Source organism: Prinia subflava, chromosome 18 (assembly GCF_021018805.1).
Source record: "Prinia subflava isolate CZ2003 ecotype Zambia chromosome 18, Cam_Psub_1.2, whole genome shotgun sequence".
Taxonomy (NCBI): domain Eukaryota; kingdom Metazoa; phylum Chordata; class Aves; order Passeriformes; family Cisticolidae; genus Prinia; species Prinia subflava.
Window position 1 is genome coordinate 12958240 of NC_086264.1, and position 21482 is coordinate 12979721.

The following is a 21482-nucleotide window of genomic DNA, read 5'->3' on the forward strand; positions in this document are numbered from 1 at the left end:
AATCTTCTCCCCTCGTTTGTGACCTGAGTCCAGAGAAGCTCTAGAGAATGTGAAACCAATGTTTCCATGTGTTTCCAGTAAGATAAAGGTAAAATTCCATTTTAATAGAAATGTAACCTTGCTCTCCACCCCTCTGCCTAAACCCCGAAACCAGCAAAGAATAAAATACCAGAAGAGTTGATCTGAAGAGTTACATCAGTCAAATGGCTCTCCAAAGCAAGGGAGCAGCTCAAATACAATTTTAGCACCTCTGCCTTTCAGAACTCAGTTGGATGTAATGTCTACATCAAGGAACTGACAGAATGAAGCTAACTGGTGTGAAAAAAATCCACTCCTTCTGAAGAAGCTTCTAAATACCAGTTGTCTAAATCTATTGATAAGCAGGGATGCATTATTAATGAAGCCTGCAGCCTGCCTAGTGCTGCTCAGATGGTTCAAGCATTTAGTAGGAAATATTTCTGTGAAGTGCTGCACAGAATAATGACAGTGTCTGTCTTAAATCGAACAAATGACTGCAGCAAGCTCTGGGGAGGCTGGGAGCAGGCAGCTGCTCTCCAAGTGAGAGCCAGTGGGTACCACCTGCTGTAGGCAGGCACGAGCAGTCCACTAAATATTGGCTCGTTAATAATTCAGGACAACAGGAACCCCTAGCTCTTCGTGGATGGCACTGCCCCTTCATCGTGTGGCTTCTCATCACCCTAATGAGCTGCTTGAAGAATCAGACACTGAAATGTCTTGCGGATATTCCCCAAAGACTGGGACTCGAGCTGCCATAATTCTGAGTAAGAAGTTTTTGGCAGTACACAAAGTCAAGAGAATTTTTAAAATGGCAGGATCGGTGCTTTATTTTATTTTATTTAGCTCAGTATTGCTGCTTGCTCTGTAGTGACTCAGTCTTCAGCTTGTACAGCTCCTGGGGCAGCATGTCTGCCTTTTGTGACATTTCTGTGGCTGAGAATAATTGCCATTCCAGTTTATTAATGGTGAACTGTAGTTTTATTTGCAACAAGGAAAATCTACATGAGGTTGCTTGCAACAGGGGTTCTCAGTTAATACTCTCTAAAAATGTATTGGTATGTGAGACCCTCCCTCCATCATAGGTGTAAAAGCAGCATTTTTCTAATGAAGACTCTTCAACTGAAATATTTGAAATGGAATAACCCATTAAAAATGGCCTGCTGGAGTGCCCTAGATGTCTCTGTCTCAGTTTTGCTAAATGGAGATTACTGGTACTTCTAAAATGGTGCATATTCTATGTGACTTCAGATCAGATAAAGATTAAAAAATGTTCAAATGTCTCACAAACAGATCCATGTAAAACCAGAACCAGATATGTATTTGTATTATGTGGGTATCTGAAACCTGAAGATACTTGAAGAGAATTCTAATTCTCTTATATATTTGCTTGCATGTTCATTTTGCATGCAGAATATGGAGAGTGGAGGGTCTGATTCAAATCTTTTGGAGGTAGCCACAGGTGCTAATATCTTGAAATTTGTCTTTTTATTATTTTTATTTTTTAAGAAAACCAAGTATTTAAAAGCCAAGGTCAGGGTTTAGACTACAGGAGAATACAACCAGGTAACAGCAGGTCACAGAGCCATGTAAGAAATGGAATTCACTGGTCTCTTTCTCAGAGCTCATTTTCTTTGTGGGAATAGCTGTTGCCTTCCTCTCCTTTCTCCACAAACTTGAGCCAACAGATAAGAATTAAATTACATTAATAATTTAATTAGTAATTACATTAGTGGCTGCAATACACCTAATCTTTATCCCAACCTCTTTCTCCCCTCCTGGCTAGAAGAGAAGTTGTGTTTGTCATAATGGCAAGAATAAATAATCATGTAGGTTCCATGGACAATTTGAACATTGCGTGATATTCATCTGTGTTGTTCAAATGGAGATAAACCAGTTTAGAACTGAATGTTTTCACTTTATGCCTATAAATCCAGCTGGATAAAGCACAGGTGAGGAGCTGCATGGCCAGGCTGCATTTCTGGTGAAGCACCTGGCACAGCACGGAGCTGCCTGGATACATCCTGCCTTTGCAGGCAGGAGAGCAAAGGGAAAACCAGCAAGTAATTTTCGAGGCAGAGACTGAAAATTTCCTCCCCAATTTTATTTTCAAATAGATGTTACTTTCAAGGTATGTGACTACAAAGTGGCACCTACATGTTTTTCTTGCCTACAATGGTATTACTAAACACTGATCACTTTTCTGCTTCCTAAATTAAGCGGTGGGATAAAGAGCAATCTGGTTTTCTCAAATTATTGCTCCGTGTTGTCACATCCTGGGGTGTCACCAGGACGTGTGACACTGCGGAGGAGCTGTGTGCACGCACTTTGCGTGTTTCAATGTGCTCACCAGCAGGAGCAATGAGCTGCCAAATTCCTCACCGGCACTGCCAAGCAGACAGGGTTTAAGGAGGAGAACATAATAGAGTGATTCAGGAGCGCCTTTGATCACGGGAAACTTAAGCTTTTGAAATAACCTGCAACTGGCTAGCTCAGAATGAAATTTTTAAAGGCTGCAAGGATCTTAAAGCCTTCAAAGGTGTGCTTTCTGTCAGAAATGGCTGTGATTGCTGTGCTGGGTGAGGCTCTGCTGGCAGGAGAAACGCTTGTACATCAACACTGGCATCTCTGAATGCCAGGGAACGCTGGCAGTAATGAGTTCAAATGGCCTTTGGGCTCTGTAGCCCTGCCAGGACCCTCCAGTGCAGCCACCACACAAAATGTTGGGTGGGTGCTGCAAGGGCCTGGGAGAAAGCACAGCCACAGACAGGACTGGCCAACCCTGAGTGTCTGTGTGGAATCAGGAATTCCACAGGCTGGCCACAGTGAAGTCTGAACTGGGCATTGCTTAAAATGCTTCCCTTGGTTAAAAAGTGGTTTTAACCAAGCAGAAAGTAAAGCCATCGTTTTCCAATTGCTTTAGTGTGATCAGAAACAACACTCCAAAAATCTCTGCCAAAACATCACAGGAATCCCTACACACTCTTCGCAGAAAGCTGAAAAGGGAACAGAGTAAAAAACGCCTTTTTATTAATTCAAATGTCTTCTGTGATTAAAATTGTAACTAGTTTTCCTCTACAAAACCAATTTTGCTTCATCTGCTGTTACTCATGTGAGTGCTCCTTTGACAGAGGAGAAAAAATTGGTGGGAATTCTGCACTGTGGCAGTGCTTGAGATTGCATCTCCTTGGCGACACTCCCTGCCCTGGTGCAGACTGCGGCTGCTGCTCCATTTTAAAATCTCTGTCTTACCCTTCCTCACACCCCTGCTGATTTTATTACTTTTGTTTCTGTCTGCAGAGAGAATAGTGCTACAGAGTGCAGTAGGTTAGGGGTGCGTATCTTGAGTGCCACCTCTTAATTTGGTCTCATTTTTCTTTAATTATCTGGACCCTCGAAGTCCAAAACCAAAAGTATCCTCAGAATTTATGCTGGTTTGGGTTTTGTTTTTTCAGCTTTTGCTTAGGACTGTCACTTGATTGCAACTTTCAGAAGTGACTGGAACTGATCATTCCAAATGATCTATTTTAATACAATTCTTCCTTTCCTTAGCAATATTCACTATTTGATACTACCCTTAATAATATGCTGAGAAAGAAAGTTTTACTAGCAAAGGCAATTGGTCAGTGAGAACATGGCCACAGTATTTAACCTGGTTCCATGTTCCATTATAAAATATTCGCACCAGAAGAAGGAACCTTATTCCTTTTTTTTCCTGATTTTCCTTTTAAAGAACTAGTGAATTTTTAAGTACATCTTAAATAAGTTTGTAATTTTTGGCATCTTAAGGTGCCAGAGCAGAGAAATGAACCATAAATGAGAAACATCAAAAGTAGCAGAGAATTTTTTTTAATATTAAAGCGATGAATCACAGGCCAAATTAACAAGTAAAGGAATCCGCCTGTAATGAAATCTTTTTTTCTAACATAACACTTCATTATAAAGGGAGTTTTTTTATAATAGTAGCAAGTGTAATTACATTTTTATATATAATTAGGACATTATTATCATTTCACCATATCAAAGTTCATTATAAGACATCTCCAATGCATTTTTCATAGAGCAAAAATAAAAAGAGAACAGGGGTCCTTCAATTAAAGTGGTATAAGGACATCCACAGAGACTGAGGGAAGCTGATCAAACAGCTTAGCCCAAAAGGGACCAGGTAGAAACCCAATGCTGCAAGTTGTGTTTTTACATATCCTACTTGTTATTAATTATACTCCTCACCCTTCTCATCTACCACTACATTGTCTGAGAGACAAAAATGCTTTTAAAGCCGTAACCCAACTGAACTGAGCAAGGAAGGTGTGAAATCCCTGCACTCTGTGGATCTGAGGCTTGAGCTCTGCTCTGCCTCCCTGTGCCTGTGGCTGCAGTGCCGGGCGGGTCCCTCTCTGTCCCAGGACACGCAGCTGGGCTGCACAGACCTGATCCATGCTCTAGGTAAGTTTCAAAGTGGTTAGGTTCTTTTTAGTTTCTAGTTTGAAAAATAATCAGACTCTTTCCTCTTTAAAAAACCCCTTTCTTCCTGAGAAAGGTGAGAATTAAGAAGCTACAGTCAAATATCGTGTTGATTATTAGTTTGTATATTCCTCGAACACTGACAAAACTCTGCATAGTTTGATTATGCCCTGCTCACTTTCCTACTCTTGCTGGGTTTTGTTTGCTGATCCGCCCCTACACACAAATAAATCCCTGTATGTTCTTCCAATCAACACAAGAGGTGTGTTCTGTTCCTTCAAAATGCATTTAAATTTCTCTGGCAGAGCTGTGGGCTGGACAATGTTTAATTTTGAATTAGCATTAGGCTGAGGGTGTTACATGCTGTTTATCTATTGGGCTAGAGGCTGGATAGGTTAAATCACAAAGAGAATAGGAAATGGAATATTCCTAGTCTTGTTTCACACAATAAATTTCAGACCTGCATTTTGGAGAATACTTCCTCCTCATTTCTGGACTGGCAGAGGCCCCACAGCCCTTCTGCCCCAAGCTGGCAGGGAATGCAGCAGTCCTGCAGGCTGAGAGCAAGCTCAGGCCTTGTGTAAGGAATATTGCCTGGTGTGTGGTGCCACGTGAGTGAGGTTTGGAAGATTTAGGAAATTAAAAACCAGTGCACTAAATAGAAAGTGTTTACTGAGGGACTTCCTTTAACTTACCAAAAGAAGGGAGGCTGTCACTTCATCTTAGCAGTACCTGGTAAACATCAGGTGAATTAAATCATTTTTAATGTGTCATAGCATATAGAGAGTCAGGTAAATTTTCTGTTTCATTAATCACATGGAGCTCAATCACTTCATTCCACTCAAAGCCAGGAAAAAAAGGCTCATGTGGAAAACTCGCAGGCTTCCTAAACTGCTGCTCTGCCTTCTCCCCACAGCACTCTTTGCCTTGTAGAGTGGCTTTATTCTTTGAAAAAGTATAATAATTTTTAGAGAAAAAAAAGACATTAAAATGATTTTGTAAGGAGCAAAAATGTGTGAGACCTGTCATAAGAGGAAGATGAAACTTCTGTATAATTTATTCCTTTATTTCTGAGAGAGTAAGGCAACAGATGATGTGTGTGATCAGTCTGTGAAGTGTTTTCCAAAGCCAAACACTCCCATTTCTGCAGTGCTGCTCCTCACTGCAGGCCCCACTGCCCCAGGTCCCTCACTGGCCCCTGGTCCATCACTGCAGGATTCCAGCCGGGAGCGATCCGTGCCTGAAAGCCCAGAGAATGAACAGAGCAGGTCTTGTCTGTCTGAGGCACTGTGGATGTCCCCTCACTGCTGCACAGCCTGACTTTCCAAGTGTTGATGCAGTTTGGCCTCTGGCCTTTCCCATAAAGGATGGGTTTTGCACTCACACAGATACCTGGTGGCAGCACTGCGAGTTTCTGGTGCAGGAGTGCTGAGCTAGAGGAAATCAAATCTCAAAGACCCCACTAAGATGCTGAGTCCAGTTTCTTGCACTGAAACATTTAACACTTGGACTTCTACCTGATAAAATTTTAGTTGAGTTTTCTGTGGCAATGAGCATTGACAAAACTCTTTTTAGCTGCAGTTGGGAGGTGATAGCAAAATGTTTTCAGTGCACACAGCTGAAATATCTATGTTACTTCTATGCCCCAATTTAGATTAATCCTACAAGTTAAAGATTATGGTTGAACCTTGAAAACCGCAGAACTACAATATTGTAATGACAATAATTGTAGTAAAATATGTCAAAAATGTTCAACCCACAAGAAATACAAAAAATGTGTAAAGCCTCCAAATCTATCAACAGTTTTAAACGCAGCTGGAAGCACCCAAAGATGAGAACAACAAGAAACAACTCAATGTTTGTTGATCTCTGTCTGGCCAAACATCAGGAGCAAAGGACCCCATGAACACAGGAGGATGATTCAAAGAATAAGAATTATCCTGATAACTCCTGCCAAAACCCAGCCATTGAAAACCTGATCTCTGAAAAACAGAAACAGCTCTCAGGTAGAATTGTGAGTGCTCTGGAGCAGCACACGCTGGTCAGACATCACCCAGGTTAGCAGTGACCTGAGAAGGGAATTTCCCCATTACCAAAGCAAAAGCTGCCAAATCTGTGTTTCTTTCTGGTGCCCAATGCATAAGACAAATATCAGAGCAGAAAAAAGAGAAATCAGGCACAAAGTGCGTGAGGTGTATCCAAAAAGAGGTCTGGACAGATTATTCCACTGCCTCTCTGCAGCCTTGCCTTCGGTAAGAAATGCTTGGTTCTCCACCATAAAAGTGTTTGTGTCTATCTTATTGTAACTGTAGGTTTGTAATTATCATCATCCGTGGAGCCAAGCTGACATCTCCTAATTACATTTTCCCCCCAGTTATCTGAACAAGTGTGGCAGTGCTGTTTAGATTAGGTTTGCTCTGTTTCACCAGGATATTTTAGAACAATGTGATTATGCATAGTTGCACCTAGCTACTACTATCATGACAAGTACAGAAGTTAAATTATGAAGCAAACGTAAGCTTTGAAGAAATTTTTATTTAATCTGTATTCCCCTGTTTCATCTGCTCATCCATCCAGCACAATCTGCATCATTATTAACCACACCATATTTCTAAAAAAGGAGTATAAAAAGTAAGACATCTGTGTTATAGCATTAATATATTCAAAGGTTTTTACTTTCATCTTCCAGGCATTAACACTGTGTAAGTGCAATGTAGGCGCAACTTCCAGCATCGATGAGATGCCACAAGAAAAATGTACTGAGTGTCAGAAAAGAAGGAAAAGAAGATACAAGTAGACCAAGCATTATGTAAAAAGAGGACTTTTATTCATAAATCGAGCACTTTCTCCTATTGCTCCTATCTGCATTTGTTTCTAATTGCTAGCACAGTTTTGAGGCACTGAGGCAAGCCTGCAGCAGTGTGCTGAAGGTGTGTTTGTGCTGTTATGCCCTCTGGCTTTGCTGCCAGCCTATTCCCTTAGATCAGAGCCAGAAGGCAGACTGTTTTCGAATACCGATCACCTCACCCGGACCTAATCCTTTGAGTTCTCTTTGGCATCTATTCCTTCTGCCAGTTTCCTCTTCTGTTCCTCTCTTTTCTTCTGAAGTTGACAACAAAGACATCCTCAGGGCCCTCCTTGATGTAAGACCACTCTTGATGTTGTTACACTGTGGTTTTTTTTTTTTTTGTACCCTAAAGTTGTGCTACTTTTATATTCAGCTAGCACAATATTTGCACACCAGAAGATAAAGAAAATGAGAATACGTTACACAGGATGATAGTTTCTTTTTTATTTGTACACCTTGGTCCTTTCAGTGGAAACCTTTCTTTTCTTTTTCTGTCATTCATCTACATACCTGATCAAGAACCTAAAGGTATCTTTTTACAGGCTGTGCTGCTTATATACCTTAAATTGGCCTGACCTGCCACTTCTAATTTTAAAAAGATGGCTGTATGGGATGTGGATGAATATGGAATTTCTATGAAGCACAAAACTTTTGAACGGTTCCTGTCCTCTGTGATAGTGAGTTTTAAAAGGGAAATCTCCAAAGAGCTAATTAGTAGACAAGTAGAGCTCAGGCTGAACAAAGCTGAAAAGATAGCAGATAACTAAAAGGACCTGGCCATAGCTGACAAAAATCAAAGCACTGACAGAGAGCTGGCAGTAACCTTGGGCTGCTAACTGACAGGGACAATAAAAAAAGCCTCTGAGTGTGGCAGAGAGTGACAGCCACAAGCAGAGGCTCTCTGAAGAGCCTGAAACCTCCACCAAAACGAAGATACAACCTTCTGCCTGGCAGCACCATGCATTTCCCTCCCGTTCCAAACTGGGGAAACTGGAGCTTGTCTAAATAGTTGTGCTGCACGAATGTGAGCCAGGAATGGAAATGTCCAAGGCTGGTGTGCAAAGTTTAGTGGCAAACCTAAGGTCTGAGGGGACAAATCTGCAATAAATGTGAGTTTGATTGGGGCACTCTGATGCTTCTGGAGCAGCCACAGAGTTGCTTGTTTCTTACTCTCTGTAAACCTTCATGAGATGAGCATTTAGCACAAGGTATGAAAGAAATTTAGTCACCATAAAATCCCTGAAATGTAGTATAAAATGGAAAACAAAATTAGCGTCTCTGCGGTTGGTGGGGCAGGGGAAATGCTTGTCCTGCATCATGTTCATAGTGGAAATTTCAGCTTCAAGTTGTGAAATTCTTTTATTTAGAAGTTCTTTTATTTAGAATTCTTGAATATTAATATTTTCACAAATTTCACTCATCTTCCTTGTCATCTATTTTCCTTCTTGATTTCATAAGACCGAAACAGCCTTTGACTATGCTTCATTCCTCCTTATTCTAAGCCACGTTCTTCCCTCTTAGTCTTTGGCCTGACCTGTCCCTGTAAGATTTCTTTTTCCCTTCTTTCATGCTGCATGTCTTGCAGTCTCTTTTCAAGCCTTTGAGTTCTGCTTCGTGGCTCCCACTTTCTTCTCTGCAGGCGTTCCTCCTCCCTTGCCTACACACATTCCACTTGCACCTCCTGCCCAGGATGCGTTTCCCTTGCCTTTCCTCAGAAAGTGACTTTGCTCTTCCAGGTATTTGTTCTTTGTCCATTTTTAGTCACAGCTCTGAAAACACAAACCAGGATGGCAGGGAAGGGCAGCAGCAGTTCAGCCATCTCCTTCCTTTCCCAGACTGTAGTGTTCTCCTCTGCCCTCCCCTCGCAAAAAAACCTTCACAGTTTCCTCCTCTGTTCTCACACTGACACAGCTGAAGAGAAAAGCTGTTACAGTCTGGGTTTGTCAATCTTTGTGCTTTAATTCCTCGCTGGCTAAAGGGCTGGTGCAGGTTAACGTGCTAACACACATAGATACTAACATCCTTGTAAATTGGTTTTGGAAGGTAACACTGCACTGCATTAAACTCAATGCATTCAAAATGAACACAGTTTGTAAGGGTGACATTCACTGCTGGTAGGAACTGCGACAAAATTGGGCCAGTTGAACTGAGATTGGCATTAATATATCACTGAGCAGTTAGTTATACCACATGAATTAGATATTACAAATTCAAAAACCATTTGTTATACTTTTAATACAAATTTTCCTGACATAAGTGAGATAGAGATAAATAGCCACTCACAAAGATGTCATTGGGTCTCTTGGGTATATATTGATGATTCCTGCTGAAAAACTGTAGCAGCAGTTTACCATGCAATAAAATGTGGAAGAGGCGTCCATGGGTTTTGTAGGGGTCTTTTATGATTGGTTCCTCTCATTTTACTATTGGTTTTTATAAGTAGTGTGTGTGTGTGTTTGTGTATTGGTAGAAGAAACTCCATTGAGAAACTCTGAAGTCTCCTCTATTTAACCAACATTAAAAGAAATGTCATAATCTAATTATGAGTTCTACTTTGTTGCTTCTTCCAGTGGCCCTCATTTCCCTAAACAAAAGCATCCACTGCTCAGAAGATGCTCGCTGAGCATCGTGCCCATTTAGAAACACCCAAATGGAGATGTGCATTGGAGATGAGCCCTTTTTATTTCCTGTACCCTTCCTGGCACGGTGTGAGCCCCTGTCAGGAGGTGAGTCCTGTCAGGAGGTGAGTTCTGTCAGGAGGTGAGTTCTGTCAGGAGGTGAGTCCTGTCAGGACGTGAGTTCTGTCAGGAGGTGAGTTCTGTCAGGACTGAGCCCTGTCAGGACATGAGTTCTGTCAGGACTGAGCCCTGTCAGTCCCTCAGGCTGCCTCTCCCGGGTGTGCGCTGGGCCTGCGCCTCTCCGAGGATCTCTCTGTGCACAGAACCCGCTGCACTGATGAATAACTCGATGCTGTGTGAGCCTTCCAGGACCTGAGGCCTCGTGGGCCTCACCTGACTCTTCTGAAATACTTCTCCATTCCAGCGATGTAAATGAGAGCGCCCCTCTTACAGCAGCGGAGCTTCAAGTGCGTTTCCTTTTCATATTCATTCCTTGAACGCTGCCTGAAATGACCAACAGCAGAGTGTGCAAGGAATGAAAGCTGGAGCTCCTTCTGCCAAAGCAATCCCAAATCATCTGGAACAGCAGCACTGAATATTTACTGAAGAAACAGAGTCACAGGATTAAATTAATATCAGTGCTGCCAGCACAGCCTCGCAGAGAAAATGTGGAGAAATCTAAAAATCTCTTTTCTCCCAGTCATACTACACTGTGCATCCTTGTGTAGTTTTTCCTTGTACATAAAATAAAACTATCAGACACTGCATGCATACTTTGGTCCACCATACAGAGATTTTCTAGGGCTATCTTTAAGCAGCAAGGGATTATCTTGTGTATGTGTGGTTGTGAGAACCGTGTCTAAAACTGAATATAAAATTTCCTCTTGTTATAATTTTGAATTACTTATTATGGCATTAGGCAAATAGGATCTTTTTCAGTCTTTTCACTAAAAGAATTTTCTTTCTTCTTTATAAAAAAATTATTAAAATAAAAATCTTTTATTTCAACAAAAAGCAATAAACCCCATGTTGCAGCTATTGCTGTTAAGTGCATTTTAAGGGGACTAATCGTTGCTAGAGTTTTGCTTTTTATTATGAGGACACGGCTTCTGGTAGAATATACCTGATGGAATAGACACACTTTTGTTTGAAATATATGCAAAATATTATTTTCCCTATTTTTTATGGACAACTAGTAACATTTGGAGCCGAGAGTGCTTTCTCCCTTCATTCACCTGGCAAAGAGAAGCACAAATTCTCTTTTGGAGATTCTCCCCGCGCTGTTTTGCATTGGATCCTGTCACACACGGTGTGCGTGCCCAGGGCTGGGAGTGCTCACAGGGAAACTGCAGCTGATTCCAGATTGTTTCCAAACACGGGAGTTCTCTGGTTCCAGTAACTGATTAAAGGTCACTTCTCTATTTGTATTCTACTTTGGCACTTCAGATGATATGAAATTCTTGAATTATAAAGATATTTAGGCTGCTATGAATTGTGCTGAGCAGTGAGAGCTCAGAGTTCAGCTCCCTGGTGGCTCAGGAAGCCCCAGGTTGTTCCCCTGGAAGCTTCCAGGGCTGATTTTTAGAAGAGACTTTGTTGAGACCAAACCCTGCAGTTTTGGAGCAGCCTTTTAATTGACAGTGGCTCCATTAGTCTAATGTATTTTAATACCACACATGATTTTAATCTCATAAGCATATTTTATATATCAAAAGGGAGATGTTCTGTTGTATTTAAACCTGTTAAAAAGAATATTAACATTATTTAAAAGAACCAAATAGCATATGGGGATTAGTATGAAATAAAAATGGGATTACAAAATAATCTCTTCACACTAAAAATATTACTCATTCATGTGAAAAAATGTTAATTGCAATTAAGTGTAAACTACAATTAGGTACCAACATTCTGGATTCTTGTCTGTTCACTGGCTGCAGTAAATGATTCCTGAACTGGATCTGGCCAAGTTTCGCTCCCGTCCCTGTGCCTGAGGATTTGAAATGTTTCTGCTCTCGGGTCACCACGGGCTCGTGGTGGGCTCAGTTCTCCCTGCAGGGACCACAGCTCCCTCCTCCTCGCTTCCCCAGCACCCAGCAGATAAAAAATGATGGCAGGGTGATGTGTAACTGAGGCAAAATGATCTTCAAATCATATCATTTAAATTCATTCGGGGAGTTTTCATTTTCATTTTTATTCAATTTCTTAAATATTATTTCATTGCGAGTTTCTACATTTCATGTGACAGGGTAGGGGAGCAGCTTTGTGTGCACATCCAAATAGGTATGAGAAAGATATCAGCCAGAATTCCAGTGAACACTGGTTATTAATAGAATTATTCCACAGCAAAGCTGCAGTTTAGCTTGACTGAAGTCCTGGTTGTCTTCCCTTTCTTTCCCCAAATGACCTTACATGATTAAAAACCCCACGGGGGAACTCTCACACAGGAATTCAGGGGAATGCCTGCTTTGCTCCAGTGCAAGGGAGGCAGAAACAGCTCTGCAGAGTCTGACTGCACTTGGCTGGTGTTGGGGCTTTGGATGCACAAACCAGGGGAGTTAACTCAAAACACTCTGCTGATTCTGCAGAGGAATTCTCAGGGTGCTTGTGGCACTGAGCACCAGGAACATCTGTAAGTACCTCATAAATCAGATGGAAAAAGCAAACAGCTAAGTACCAAAGCTGCACAGCAGTACACATGGCTTTTAAAAGTTATTTATTGTCTCTCTTTCTAACTGTAAAGTGCATGCTAAGAGCATTTGGTTGGAGTTACCTGTTGCTAACTGCTTCATTTCAGTGGGAATGAGAAGAAACCTGCTGCAGCTTTTTAATAATTTTGCAGGTCTACACAGACAAGAAAACAATGTGTTTAGATTGAGCAGAGGCAGCAGGGAGCACAGGAGCTGCAGTTCACATTATCACTGTGTTTTTATTAACAGTTATTATAAGGGTGATACATTTTTATGTTCTGATCCTTGTGATCTTCAAAGTCAGGCATCAGTAGTTACAGGCCTACAAAGATTTTTAAAAAATGACATATTAGGGTGGGTGGTTTGGCCTTTTTCATTTGCAAAGTGGCTGCTCTGTTTCAATTAGGCTGACTCAAAGAGGATTGTGAATTAAATCTGGAGAGGCACCTAGCTAGGTAGAACACTTCTCAATCTTTTGGAGTGTATGAATTATGATAGCCTTTGGCTAATCATTTTGCAAGATTTATGGCCATTGCATATTCACTTGCTGACTTGTCAGGGGATAGAAAGACCAGCATGATGAAAGAGTCTGCTGCTGCTGCTGGTGGCTTTTCTCCACCTCCTTCAAAAACACCTCACAAGGAGAAGTCAGAAAGACACACGAATGCTTTGAGGGAAAGTTCTCTGCATCTTTCTAAGAGCCAGCCCAAAGATCTACTCCACGTGACCCTGTGTAAGAATTCAAACATCTTATATAGATATAAAATCACACAGTATAAAATCCAGAGCAGCAAGAGTTGATGGGTTGGTTCTCGAGAACCTCCACCTCTCAGCAAAGATATGAGAGAATATAAGATACAAGGGAATTCAGCCCAAAAGTCTTGGCAAAATATTGACTCAAACATTCTGCCCTCCACAGAGACAATAATAGTGATATCCACGTGATCTGACAGATACCTTTCATTATAAAAAAGATGGTTATTTTCCACCCAGTTTGTTTATATTTACCACAGGCAATGCATCAGCAGTTTCATGGTCAGGAGGAAAACCTGGATTATAAATTGAGGACTTGAGTCAAAAACATGTTTCTTACAAAGGTGTAAAATTTGCCTGGGAGGGCAAACATGCCAGTGAACTAATAAAAGAAATGTATAAACATGTAAATATTATTGTAAGCTGTAACGATTATGGCAACACTTTAATTCCCTAAAATTATGACTTTGCAGTCAGGCTATGCTTATGTAGACTTACCTTGCTTATTTTGTTTGGTTTTAAATTACTACCTGTTTGTTATTTTAATTAGTCACCATCTCCACTAGTGAGTCACAGACAGCAGTAGACAAAAGAATCTTCTTTATATCCACAAATAATCCAACCAAAATTACTTCTCAGCCATCAAACATTATTTATTCCTCTCCTCCCTCCCAACAGATCTACAAACCCTTAGTGATAGTTGCAAACAGGCTATAAAAGCAGAGGAGCAATGGCACCTGCCACTCTCAAAGCTCTTGAGTTGAAAATTTCTCTTCCATCAGTCCCTACGTGTTCCAGAAGCTCCCCAAAAATCAAAATCAAACCAGTCAAATGCTGCCAAGTAATTATTGATCATAAGTGACCAGATAAAGAACATTTATATTTAAGTTTGCATGGTTATCACCTGAAAAAATGTGCTGAGGAAAAAGAGCTGAGGGAATTCAGCAGCACAGTGGATGAAATTGGAAATTCCTCTAAGATTTTCATTGTTTTCAAACTAAGCAACTCTTTGAGCAGACATGAAATTATTCATTTGCAGTCCTCAAATTCCCATAAAATGATCCCCTTTCCACTCTCCATTTGGATGCAGTGCAGTGCAGAAGAAATAAGTCTGTTTGCCTGATGGGCTGTATGTTTTTCTTCACACATATCCAGAAATAATGGAATGAGCCCCTCAAACTTTCAAAAAATAATTTTCATTCAACAGCTACCTAAACTATGAAAAATTTCAGCCAGCAGCCAGAAGTTTTGAGAAGTTCTGAGCTGCTGCAGATGGGGATAGCATGGCAAACGTCACAGAGCCTGAGCAGTCGTAGTCATTTTCTCTCCCACTGTAATGTGCAGCCGTATCATTTATTCATGTTCCAAAATACATTAGGTGAAGGAATGAATTCCTAGTGCTGGTAGCCTTAACTCAAATCCTCTAAAAGTCAATACAGTTTCTCGTGGGTAAGATTAAAATGGGGGGCTTTCCTCAATTAATTGTTTCCAGTTGCACTAAATGAGCGAGGTTCCATTTTGGTTGGAAACACAAAGTGCTTGTCAAAATGCCACTTCCTACTGAATTCCAGCTTCCTGCCCTGGGAAAACAATCCTTAATAGCCTCCCCCTCCCTCCATCCACCAGCTCTCTTCACATTTTCTCTGCTTTTTGAAAAAATTACTGCAATACCTGAGAATAAAAATGCTTGCCTGCACAGCATATTGTTTTCATTTAATTCTTCAGCGAGGGGAGCTCTTCGGAAATTAAAACTCTTCTCCAGCTATTGAGCTGCAGTGCCTCCTTCTGCTGTTTTTGTGATCATCTCCAGTTTTCACACTGAAGTGAGTTCCTTTTGTTGTTCATTTCACAGAATTCCATGGCTTGAATTTTTGTTGGTTTATTTTTTTACATAGAAATCAGATTTTTCCCCCCTAATATAAAAATCTGTATGCATAGGATCAGAATCAGGGCAGGGTACGTGTTTAATTACCCATTAATGTCTATCCTTTGAACATGAGTGGGTAAAGACAAAGTTTATTTTCGCCTGGAAAAAGCTAAGCCCCTAACGTATTTAAATCATTTTGAGTTAATAGGCAGCATTCAGTGCAAAGTTTGTTTTTGTATTACCTTTTTTCCTTGAAACCATCAGAAATCTCTGTTTTACAGTAAGGATTGCAGCGTGTTCTGAGCAGGCCAGGACTTCCAAAGCATTATTTAAATGCCTCAGCTGAATACCAGCATTCTTTCATCCTGTTTCACACACTGAAGTACCAAAAGGGTAAATAACTTGCAATATCATTTTTGACTGACTTGACTTTGAAAAAGGCACAACCTACACAAACAACTGAGCAGTTGTTGGGTGCTTAACTGGAACTCTAAATGATCCCATAGCTAGTCAGCTAATGCTGGTAATGATTATAAACACCTCCGTTCATCATATTAATGACTTATAGCCAATAGAAAAGGACAAAATATATAACTTTTCCCCAAACTTAGTTAAATGTCAAGGTTTTTAAAGGCCTAGTTAGCAAGTATATTAGATGAGATATGTCAGCTTCCCAATTTACGACTCTGACTTGTCTCTTGTGATTCCTTATAGCCTCTAGCCATTCTCCTCTTACCTGAGGCATTCTCTGGCAAAAACCTGATGCTTCCAGTCATTCTGCATTCCTGTGTTCCTTCAAAAATAATTGGACAGGCACCTCTCCATAAACAATCATCATTAGGCACACAAGGTACACACATAAGAACACCACACAAATAACTTTCAATGGAATGTCTTGAGCCAAATAATAATCATAATTTGGCCGGCATGCTAAAAATGTGATTGACAGGGAGTTAATGCACTTAACACTTTTTCCAGCAGGCTGTTCAAATGAGTTCCTTGATGCTCAAAAAGTCCTGCTCCCAGAAAAGTGACACCGACATTGACCAGTGAGTTTGTTGCTGTTCAGTAACCTGCTCCATTTCCAGACTATATGATTAAAGTCATTATGGGAACTGTCAGGAGGAGGGAAAAAAATGGGAACTGTCACAAGGAGCAACTGTTGGAAACCTTGCGAGTTTTTTTATAATGCTAAACTATTTCAAAATATTGTCTGTAATTTTAATATCACAATATCCACCTATATAATAAAGATCCCTGTAATGAAATTAATCCTTTGAGGATGTACATAAAATAGTATATATGAGCATCTTTATTACAGATATAGTAGGAAGAAAATTAATCGTAAATTTCTTTCTATATGAAAGGAGTGAATTAGCCTACAAAAAAAAATAGAATTCTTATTGAAAAATTTACTATCAGAATTAAATCCTCTAAATTAAATAAATGAAATAGAGAGTGGGGGGAGAAAAAAAGGATTCACGATTGAAAGAATTTTGTTTTTTATAAAAAAAGCCTGTCAAGCATATAATGCTTTCTTAATATCAGCCCTACAGAGCCACTAAGATGCTTCATGAGAATGCACTAAATTAGAGAGTTAAAAATGTCCTAATTTCAACTTTCAACTTCTGTAAATTTATTTTAATATTTGTTGCAATTATATACAGATAATTTTACAGAATATTTTACTCTCTAAAATACCCACTAAGTTCTGTTTTTGCCGACCCACCAACTGCACTGTAAATTGTTGTTGATTATACAGAGATTGCAATACCTGTCATGTGCTGCTCAGACATAAATTATAGTATTTGTCTTGGATTGCAAATTGATTTAACAAATCCACAAATACTTAAAGTGTTTAAAGATCAGGAGGTTTTACATTTCAACATAAAGATCTGACCCTTTCCTTCCGTTTAAAATATTTTTATAGATCCAAGAGGGTGCTTAAGACCATAAGACCACAGTGTCTTTTATACAATAATATCAACACTATAATTATCTTATATTTATTTTTCTTTTTATCACCTGCTACGCCTAGGTTTTGACATTAAGAATATTGCTTTTGATATTTTCAGCATTAAAAACCACTTTATGCTTTGGTTCCATTTTACTCCCAGTCAGAAAGATCAGAAAAAGCTCAAGTCACACAGTGAGAAACTTTATCCACTGAATGAGACATTATCCATTCCACCAGACTACAAATCAAAGAGTATCTCTTAGGCTGCTTAAAAATTCATTTTAAAATCTGATCCTGATTGTACTTTTATGGTAATTTCATACCATCAATCATCCTTTTACCTTTAGTCTCTAGGTCCACTGCTTTCCCCATAGATCTCATTCTCTCTACCTCATTATAATTCTTTAGGTGAGAAAACAGGGTAAGAAACCTTAACAGAAAATGAGAGAAAGATGTAAATTTCTTGAGAAAAGTCAGGTTCACTAAGAAGCACAGCTAATGATATGTTCTGATCTAGGATTTTTTTTTAAATTAGAAGATGGAGGGGGATAGAATAGAGTGAAAAACACATTTGCCATGCAAATAATGTGTTTGTAATCTGCATTCTAACTCAACAATATCATTTGTACAACCAAGCTGTCAAAATATCTTCTCAGATGGAGTTCCTTGAAAAAAATAAAAAAGAAGAAAAAGACTAAAATAAAGATTTTTGGACCTCCACAGAACTTTTCCTAATTAAGTGCTGAACTTACCAGAATTCTGTACTTTCCATTACTAATGAGGCTGAGCCATCTTTGCTAATACTATAGATTATGTGAATTGCAGTAATTAGGAAATGGAACTAACTGAGGAGAGCTAGAACCCTGATCAAACCCCTTCCTTACACCTCAAATTGAAGCTACAAATTCTGTAAAATGAACAAAGCCGTTGTTGGTGTGCTCAGCAGTGGTGGTGCCTTCCTCAGGTGATCACGGCAGGAAAAGCTGCTCCTGCTGTTCCACAGCTCTGTGGGAGCTGCAGTTCTGGGAATTGTCACAATCTGCTCTGCCTGTGGTGGCTCCTACAGGAGCTGTAGGCAGGATTGTTGTTCCACGCCTTTCATTGCAATCCTGGCCAGAATGAAAAGCCTTTTTTACAGCATTGGGAGAAAGGAGAAATAATGAAACCACTGCTGGAGACATCTGGGCTGGAAGAAAACCCCTGTTAATCACCAGGGAAAAGGAGGATTTCCCAGTACTGTGGGCTCGTCCATGTTACAGCTCCTAATGTCTTTAACAAAATGTAGCCAGAAACCACTGGGTTCTGGTAATAGCAATAATCCCTCCAAAATGGTTTGTCACCAGCAGTTAGTGACCAGTTTCTTAGTTAATGGCCTGAGGGGAAAGGCTTGAAAAAAGCTGTATGCACTGTTTCCTCTCAGGCAATTTAACCGCCTGCATTAAACTGTATTTTCATTGAGCTCCCTAACATTGGTACTCTGATAAAATTCCAGTCAGGGGAGGGAACGAGGTGGTGGTGGAGTGTGCCAGCACTCTACTTTGTAAGAGAAACACTAAAAAAAAACACCTATCTAGTGTCTTCCTAATCTGAATAATGTTAGGACATGGTTCTGATGATAATGATAAATGCTTAAGTCTTTAAATATCATGTAAAATTAAGAGTAATTAGCAACTTTATCTGAGGGAAGATGAAAGAGTCTTCAGCTTTATGGTATGATACAATGCCCTTGAAACAATCAGGGAATACAAGAAAAAGCATTATGTGCTTTTATGCAAAATCAAAATGCTAATCTGAAATGCTCATTTATTTTCATAAACCGAGTAAAAATAGCGCCTTATTTGGAGGAGTAGCACACTCTAGCATGATACTTGATATATTAAAAAGTTAATAAAACATGAGTATAGGAGGGCATCTAAAGCAATTAATATACAGCTTTCATTTGTATTTTACTGAGTTAATACATTGTTTCATAAAGTGTTTTCAACTATGTCACTGATATACTGATTTACACAAGTGGGAATTTTTTTTAAATATACATGCTTTATCCATACTTTATAAAAAACATTTTCAGTAGACGAAAATAGTGTACAGCACAGTGCTCTATTAAAAGGTAAAACAAGAATATTCCTTCACTATTTTAGTTGTGTAACAAGCTGTAAGTCAGTCAAAAAATATAAACAACCCTATGCTGATTCCTCTGCCTGCTCACTGGGCTTAAATGGCATCTCTTCGTTTTGTGCTCACATGGGTAAAAAACTCATTAATCAGAAAGTTTTTCCCAAGTATGGCAATGAAGTCAAAGGAATGATTGGCATTACACAGAGCACTCTGTACCATACACACAGGAATACAGGCTCTCATTAGGCACAGCATATTCAAAAAACCCCAAACAAAATGCTGAACATCTCTGCTCGCTCTGCATAGGATAAGGAACGACAGGGACAAGAGGCACGTGCAGAGAAGAGGGGGTGAATGGAGAATTTGGGGGTCCTGGATCCCAGCAGGAACAGGAGGAATCAGTGGAAATGGCTTTGGAGAACCCTGCTCCCAGTAAATTGGGATCTATCACAGCTATTTATGAGGACTGCACTAATTTCACAAAACTATTGGTGGTTTAAAACAGCATCCTTGTGCTGAGGTGGGCTCATTCCAACTGTGTCTAACTACAGAGTCAACTGAATTATGGAGAGTAGAATGAACTAGACCATAGCCAAATATTTAGAAATAAAAAAACCCACTCATGCAGTTATATCACTCACTGAGTGTCTTAAGTAAATGAATAGTGGTAATAAACAGCATTAAAAATTACCAAAATGGAACAATTTGGTAGCAACCCTGGAATTTTGGTATAGTTATGTGGAAAAGGGAAAAGGACAAAGAAAACTAGCAAGAATTGGAGGGAAGGGCTTATGATTGGGGAGCAGAGACAAAGGTTGTCTTGGGAAGGAAAGGAACACTTTGGAAAGGCCCTAATCAAGGAAAATACTTATTTTAAAGAGCAGACTTTACGTCACATTTACAATTTACAATTTACAATGACAAGCTGAAACATTGTTCTTTATTAACAAAATAGTAACTGCCCTTTTTTTTGTTGTTTTCTGTGTGTGCAATATCTATTTTGTTTTTTGGGGTTTTCATGGCCTTCTTAATCCTCAAAATATCAGATGTTAATTCCAGTTTTGCTGGAGGACGTTTCTGCAGATGTACCTCCTGTACCTTAATTGAACTGATAAGAGAGAAGGGAGTGAACATTTAATAATGCATTCCTCCTTCAAAAAATTAATGAAACAAGAGTATGAAACATTCATGGAATTAGTTCACATTAAACTGTCCCGAGAAGGTGCTAAACACGACGGGGCTCATCACTGAGGTGAGGGTGCAGGGTAAGGGCTCTGCTTGGTGGAGGGGACTGCAGGATTCAAACCATCAGACTGGGGACAGCTCCAAGAGCTGAGCAGGGCAAGGAAAAGAGTGGACTAAAAGCAAGACAAAGAGATGAGAGGGGAGAAAGGGACTTTCTGATTTGAGTATTTTAAAAGCAGAATTACTTCGGTTTGGATCATCTCTGTTAAAATGAAAACAGTTGGTGTTCATGTTGAGTACAAAGACACCCAGAAGCTGGGGCGTTTCTCTTCTGGCTGTAGAAATCTTAGAGCCATTGTAAAATCCTGATTCTGCCATGACTTTGAATGCAGCAGCATTTGTTTCTCACCGAGCTGACAACAGAAGAGATCTGATGTAGGAGAAGTTCCTGCCTCTGAGAGCCTCCACAGAAAGAGCTGGACTGGTAACAGCAACTTGATTTCTGGGCAATTTTCTTACACTGATGACTGAAGTTGGAATTTGAAGAAATTGCAGCTGGTGGCTTTTGTGTTTGCCAGCATTGTGGTAATTTACAAACTGCACATTTTAGGGTTTCAGAGCACTTTGTCATTACATGACTGCATTCCCCACTGTTGTTGTGCAGGAAGCTGTCAGCTCATGCAGACTGGCAGACAATGCCCTGCTGGTGCCAAAGCAGGGATTATTTGCTTACCTGGTTTGTTCCTGTCATTCTCCAAAGAACTCTCAACTTGTTTCACCTCCCAATGTTTTATTTAAATCCCAGGGAGATAATGGAGCTTGGGGAAAGGCCTCCTATTCCATGGCTGAGGCTGCTCTCAGATCTGCAGGCTCAGGCAGAATTCTGTGCTCTGTGACCCTGGCACTGCCTGCCCTGTCAAAGCTTTGCCCAAGCGGGCAGGGATGAAGAGATCTCTGCCAGGGCTTCTGG